The sequence below is a fragment of the Neovison vison genome, chromosome 2 (assembly GCF_020171115.1).
Source record: "Neovison vison isolate M4711 chromosome 2, ASM_NN_V1, whole genome shotgun sequence".
NCBI classification, from domain to species: Eukaryota; Metazoa; Chordata; class Mammalia; order Carnivora; family Mustelidae; genus Neogale; species Neogale vison.
In genome coordinates, this window is record NC_058092.1 from 22690645 (window position 1) to 22695854 (window position 5210).

Sequence of the window (5210 nt, forward strand, 5' to 3'; positions counted from 1 at the left end):
CCCATTGAGATACTACCACTATGGAATGAAAAATAAGCTCATGCCAGCATTCAAAGCCTTTCATGACCTGGTCCCAGTATTTCCAGAAATCCCTATAGGTTTTCCAGGCTTCAGACAAACCAACTAACCTCTTGTTTAACCATTTGCTCATTCTGCTGTTCATTAACAAATAGTAAATGTGTGTGCACCATGTGCCAGTTTCCATGCTGGTGGCAAAGGGTCATTCTAGCTCTTGCCTCTCCCCCATCACAGAACAGATCCCAACCCTCTTCCTCCAGCACACGAGGTTCTCACCTCTGAGCCTTTGCACATGCCATTCCCTCAGCCTGGTACACCTTTCCCTCTTCTCTGGATTTCTTCTGACTTCCTTTAAGACCCTGCTATGATGGGAGTGCCTGGGTGGTTCAGTCAGTTAAGCATCAGACTCTTGGTTTCAGCTCAGGTTATGATTTCAGAGTTCTGGGGTCAGGCTTCACATTCAGAAGGGTGTCTGCTTGAGATTCTCTTTCCTCTGCTGTCTCTCAAATAAATAAATCTTAAAAAGAAGGAAGGAAGGAAGGAAGGAAGCAAGGAAGGAAGGAAAAGAAGGAAGGAAGGAAGAAAGAAAGAAAGACTCCACTCAGACATCCCTTCCTCTAGGAAACCTTTTGTGATTCCCAAGCTGGGTTACATCCCCCAGTGTGCATGCAGAGCCCCTGGTGCTCACCTGGAACTCAGCCAATCTGTAGGCATCTCTCCTCCATGCGGAGATTCAGGGCCCAAGGAGAAGCATTACTTGTTCCTGTCTCCTAGGAGCTGTGGATCCAAGCAAGGAATGAATCTAAGCAGATCTGTGGTGGTTATCCATTCCCTGGTGAATTAAGGAATGATGGAGGGGACGGCCAAATCATATTTCTGAGGTGCTCGTTATATACCAAGATGCCTGCTTGGTGTATTTGTACAATATTGATCTTCCACAGCAAACACCCAGAGAAGTATTACTGGGCCTGTTTTGCAGATGAGGACAACGAAGTTTCAACTGATAAAGGTCACGCAGCTGGTGAATAGCCTCAGGCTCAGACCAGCAGCCCAAAGAAGTCCCTGCCATGAGGTCTCTACCTACCTTTCACCCAGCCTTGTCTCCCACACCTGTGGGGGGCAGGGCAGCTCACAAGGCAGACTGGTGTCCCTTCTTCAGAGCTGAAATCGGTCCCTTGCATTTCCTCGTGAAGATCCCTGCTCTGCATCTGGACTTTTCTCAGAATAAGTGAAGTTATCCACCAAATAACCTTCAGGCTACACCAGCCACGATAACACCACCAAATATAATAGCTAATATTTGCAGAAGCCATTCATTTCTGTGGATGGTACAAGATGCACATCGAAGTTTATTTTTTGAAATAGGGATATCTGATTTTTCTAGCACCATTTCTTGAAAATATGATCCTTTCTCCCCTGAATTGCCTTTGTACTTTTGTCAAAAATAGTCTTTAACATGTGGATCTGTTCCTGCATTCCCCATTCTGTTCCACTGGTCTCTGTCTTTCTGAAGCGATACCACACTGTCTCGATTATTATAGCTTTATACTAGGTCTTAAGTTAGTCCTTCAACTTTTATCTTTCTTAAAGCCATTTTGGCTATTCTTTGCATTTTCTTAAGAATTTTAGAATTAATTTGCCAACTTCTGAAAACTGGTTTTGAGGTTAAATTGGAATTATATTGAATCTATAGGTCAATTTAAAGAAAATTGATACTTTGCCAATAAAGGGTCTTTCAACCCATGGAGATACTATGTCTCTATTTCTACTTAAGTCATTTCTAATTCGTCTCAGAAACAGTTTATAGTTTTCAGGATAGAGGTTCTGGGCTTTTTAAAAAAAGATTTTGTTTATTTATTTGACATAGAGTTACATAGCACAAGAGGAAACACAAGCAGGAGGAGTGGAAGAGGGAGAAGGAGGCTTCTGCCCAGCAGGAATCCTGATGGAGGCCTCAAACCCAGGACCCTGGGGATCATGACCTGAGCTGAAGGCAGACACTTAATGCCTGAGCCACCCAGGTGCCCCAAGAGCCACGAAGGTGCCCCGGTTTTGGACATCTCTTGTCAGGTTTATTGACTTTCTCATTTTGATTTTCTGATAATTCATTGCCAGTAAATAGAAATGTAATTGACTTCCATCAAGTTATTTGATAACATTATAAAAATCTTTTATGGGGTGTCTGGGTGGCTCAGTCAGTTAAGCATCTGCCTTTGACTCAGATCATGATCCCAGGGTCCTGGGGTCCAGCCCAGCATGAGCTCTCTGTTCAGCAGAGAGCCTGCTTCTCCCTCTGCCTCTACCCCCTCCCCCACTGTGTCACTCATGAAGAAATAAATTAAATATTTTAAAAATTTACAAAAAAAAAACCAACCCTTTTCTCTTATTTACTTTCTGTCCACTTCTTCCATTATTGTGAGAATGATAGGGAACTATTCCACTATGACTGTGGATTTGCCTAGTTCTCTTTTCAGCTCTATCCACTTTTGCTTTCTTTTGGTGCATAAAAGCTTAGGGCTCTTTATTTTCTCTTGAAAAATTGACCCCTTTATCATTATGAAACATCCCTGGTAATATTCTTTGCTCTGAAATTTCCTCTAATAGTAACATAGCCACTCCATCATTTTTTTGATTATTGTTATCATGATACATCATTTTCTATCCTTTTAACCTATTTGTGTCAATATTTAAAGTGAATTTCTTTTTTTTAATTTAATTTTATGGGGCGCCTGGGTGTCAGTGGGTTAAGCCACTGCCTTCGGCTCAGGTCATGATCTCAGGGTCCTGGGATCGAGCCCCACATCAGGCTCTCTGCTCAGCGGGGAGCCTGCTTCCCCCACCACCACCACCTGCCTCTGCCTACTTGTGATCTCTCTCTCTCTGTGTCAAATAAATAAATAAAAATCTTTAAAAAAATAAATAAATTTTATTTTATTTTTTCAGTATTCCACGATTCATTGTTTATGCACCACACCCAGTTCTTCATGCAATACGTGCCCTCCTTAATACCCATCACCAGGCTCACCTAACCCCCAACCCCTCTCCAAAACCCTCAGTTTGTTTCACAGAGTCCACAGTCTCTCATGGTTCATCCCCCCCCCCAATTCACTTTTTCTTTCCTTCTCCTAATGTCCTCTGTGTTATTCCTTATGCTCCACAAGTAAGTGAAACCATAGAATAATTGACTCTCTCTGCTTGACTTATTTCACTCAGCATAATCTCCTCCGGTCCCACCCATGTTGATACAAAAGTTGGGTATTTATTCTCTCTGATGGAGGCGTAATATTCCATTGTACATATGGACCATATCTTCTTTATCCATTCATCTGCTGAAGGGCATCTTGGCTCTTTCCACAGTTTGGCAACTATGGTCATTGCTGCTATGAACATTGGGGTACGTATGGCCCTTCTTTTCACTATGTCTGTATTTTTGGGATAAATACCCAGTAGTGCAATTGAAGGGTCATAGGGTAGCTCTATTTTTAATTTCTTAAGGAATCTCCACACTGTTTTCCAAAGTAGCTACACCAACTTGCATTCCCACCAACAGTGTAAGAGGGTTCCACTTTTTCCATATCCTCTCGAACAATTGCTGTTTACTGTCTTGTTGATTTTGACCATTCTACCTGATCTAAGGTGGTATCTCAGTGTGGTTTTGATTTGAATCTCCCTGATGGCTAATGATGATGAACACTTTTTCATGTGTCTGTTAGCCATTTGTATGTCATCTTTGGAGAAGTGTCTGTTCATGTCTTCTGCCCATTTTTTGACATGATTATCTCTTTTTTGAGTATTGAGTTTGAGGAGTTCTTTATAGATCTTGGATATCAGCACTTTGTCTGTAGTGTCATTTGTGAATATCTTCTCCCATTCTGTGGGTTACCTCTTTGTTTTGTTGACTGTTTCCTTTGCTGTGCAGAAGCTTTGATCTTGATGAAGTCCCAAAAGTTCATTTTTGCTTTTGTTTCCTTTGCCTTAAACTGAATTTCTTGTGAGCAAGAATCTTGCTTTTTTATCTAATCTAATCTGGTTTTTTTAGATTTTTATCTCATCTGACTACCTGTACATTTAATGTAGGCATTTAGACCATTTACATTTAACATGATTTTTTTTAAGTTTTATGCCTTTATTTGACAATCAGCAATAAGTTCTCATCCACATTAACTCTTCAGATTTTTGAAAGCGGTGACTGGTACGTAGGTAATCAATGTGTACAGCTTGTTGGTGAATCTTTAACCTCATTACATTTTCTGGACGACCATATGGATACAATATGCAACATTCCTTATTTCTTTGACACAGACAGTTTTGGTGAGCCTGGTGTCAATGTAAACATACGGAGTTCCCATCTCTTTCATGGCAAATATCTGGATCTCTTTGAGTGCCCAGGGGGCACGCTTCTTGAAACCCACTCCATGGCTGCACTTGTAAATGTCAGTGTGTTCCCTGATCCCTACCTCATGGACAGCAGAATGACCCTTCTCACAACCCTTCTTTGCAAGAGCCATTCGGTCAGGCCCTGGTTGGAAAGCAGATTTAATTATTAATATTTGATTATTAATTTGGTTAGTTTTTTACACATAAGCTTGCTCTTTGTTTTCTGCTTTTTACCTCTGTTCTCCATTCAATTTTTCTTCTTTTTCTGCCTTCTTCATGAATAACTGATTATTTTCCTGATTCCATTTAATCTTTTTTTTGTTGCCCTAAGACCTTTAGCTTTTTGTCTTGGTATTTTAGTGGTCAATTTAGGGTTTATACTATATATTCTTACTTAACACTGTATTTCTCCAAGTGGTATTATATCACTGCACATTCAATGTAAAAATTCTGTAAGAGTAGTGCTTGCTTTGGCAGCACATACACTAAAATTGGAAGCATATAGACAAGATTAGCATGGCCCCTGTGTAAGGATGACATGCAAATTTGTAAAGTGTTCTACATTCTTTTTAAAATTTGTTTAGCCATGTACAGAAAATATGCTTATGACACAATTTGCCTCAAATTTGTTCCAAGTTGTATATTTGTTTTCCAATAAAAAAGTTTACAATTTACACCCCCCCCAAAAAAGAATTCTGTAATAGTATACTTCTATTTCTCCCCTCTAGGGCTTTATGCTATGGTGGTCGTATGTTCGACTTCTCCATATGTTATAAACCCAGCACTAACTTGTTGTCATTGGTATTCAAATATTC

At 40.3% G+C, this 5210-nt stretch overlaps 1 non-coding gene across 1 annotated transcript; it reads left to right on the top strand.

The window, feature by feature from the left end:
* The first annotated feature begins 4856 nt into the window (after nucleotides 1-4856).
* Nucleotides 4857-4963, top strand: LOC122901508. Its single transcript, XR_006383522.1, has one exon. It is a non-coding gene; the product is annotated as a U6 spliceosomal RNA (small nuclear RNA).
* The last annotated feature ends 247 nt before the right edge of the window (nucleotides 4964-5210 follow it).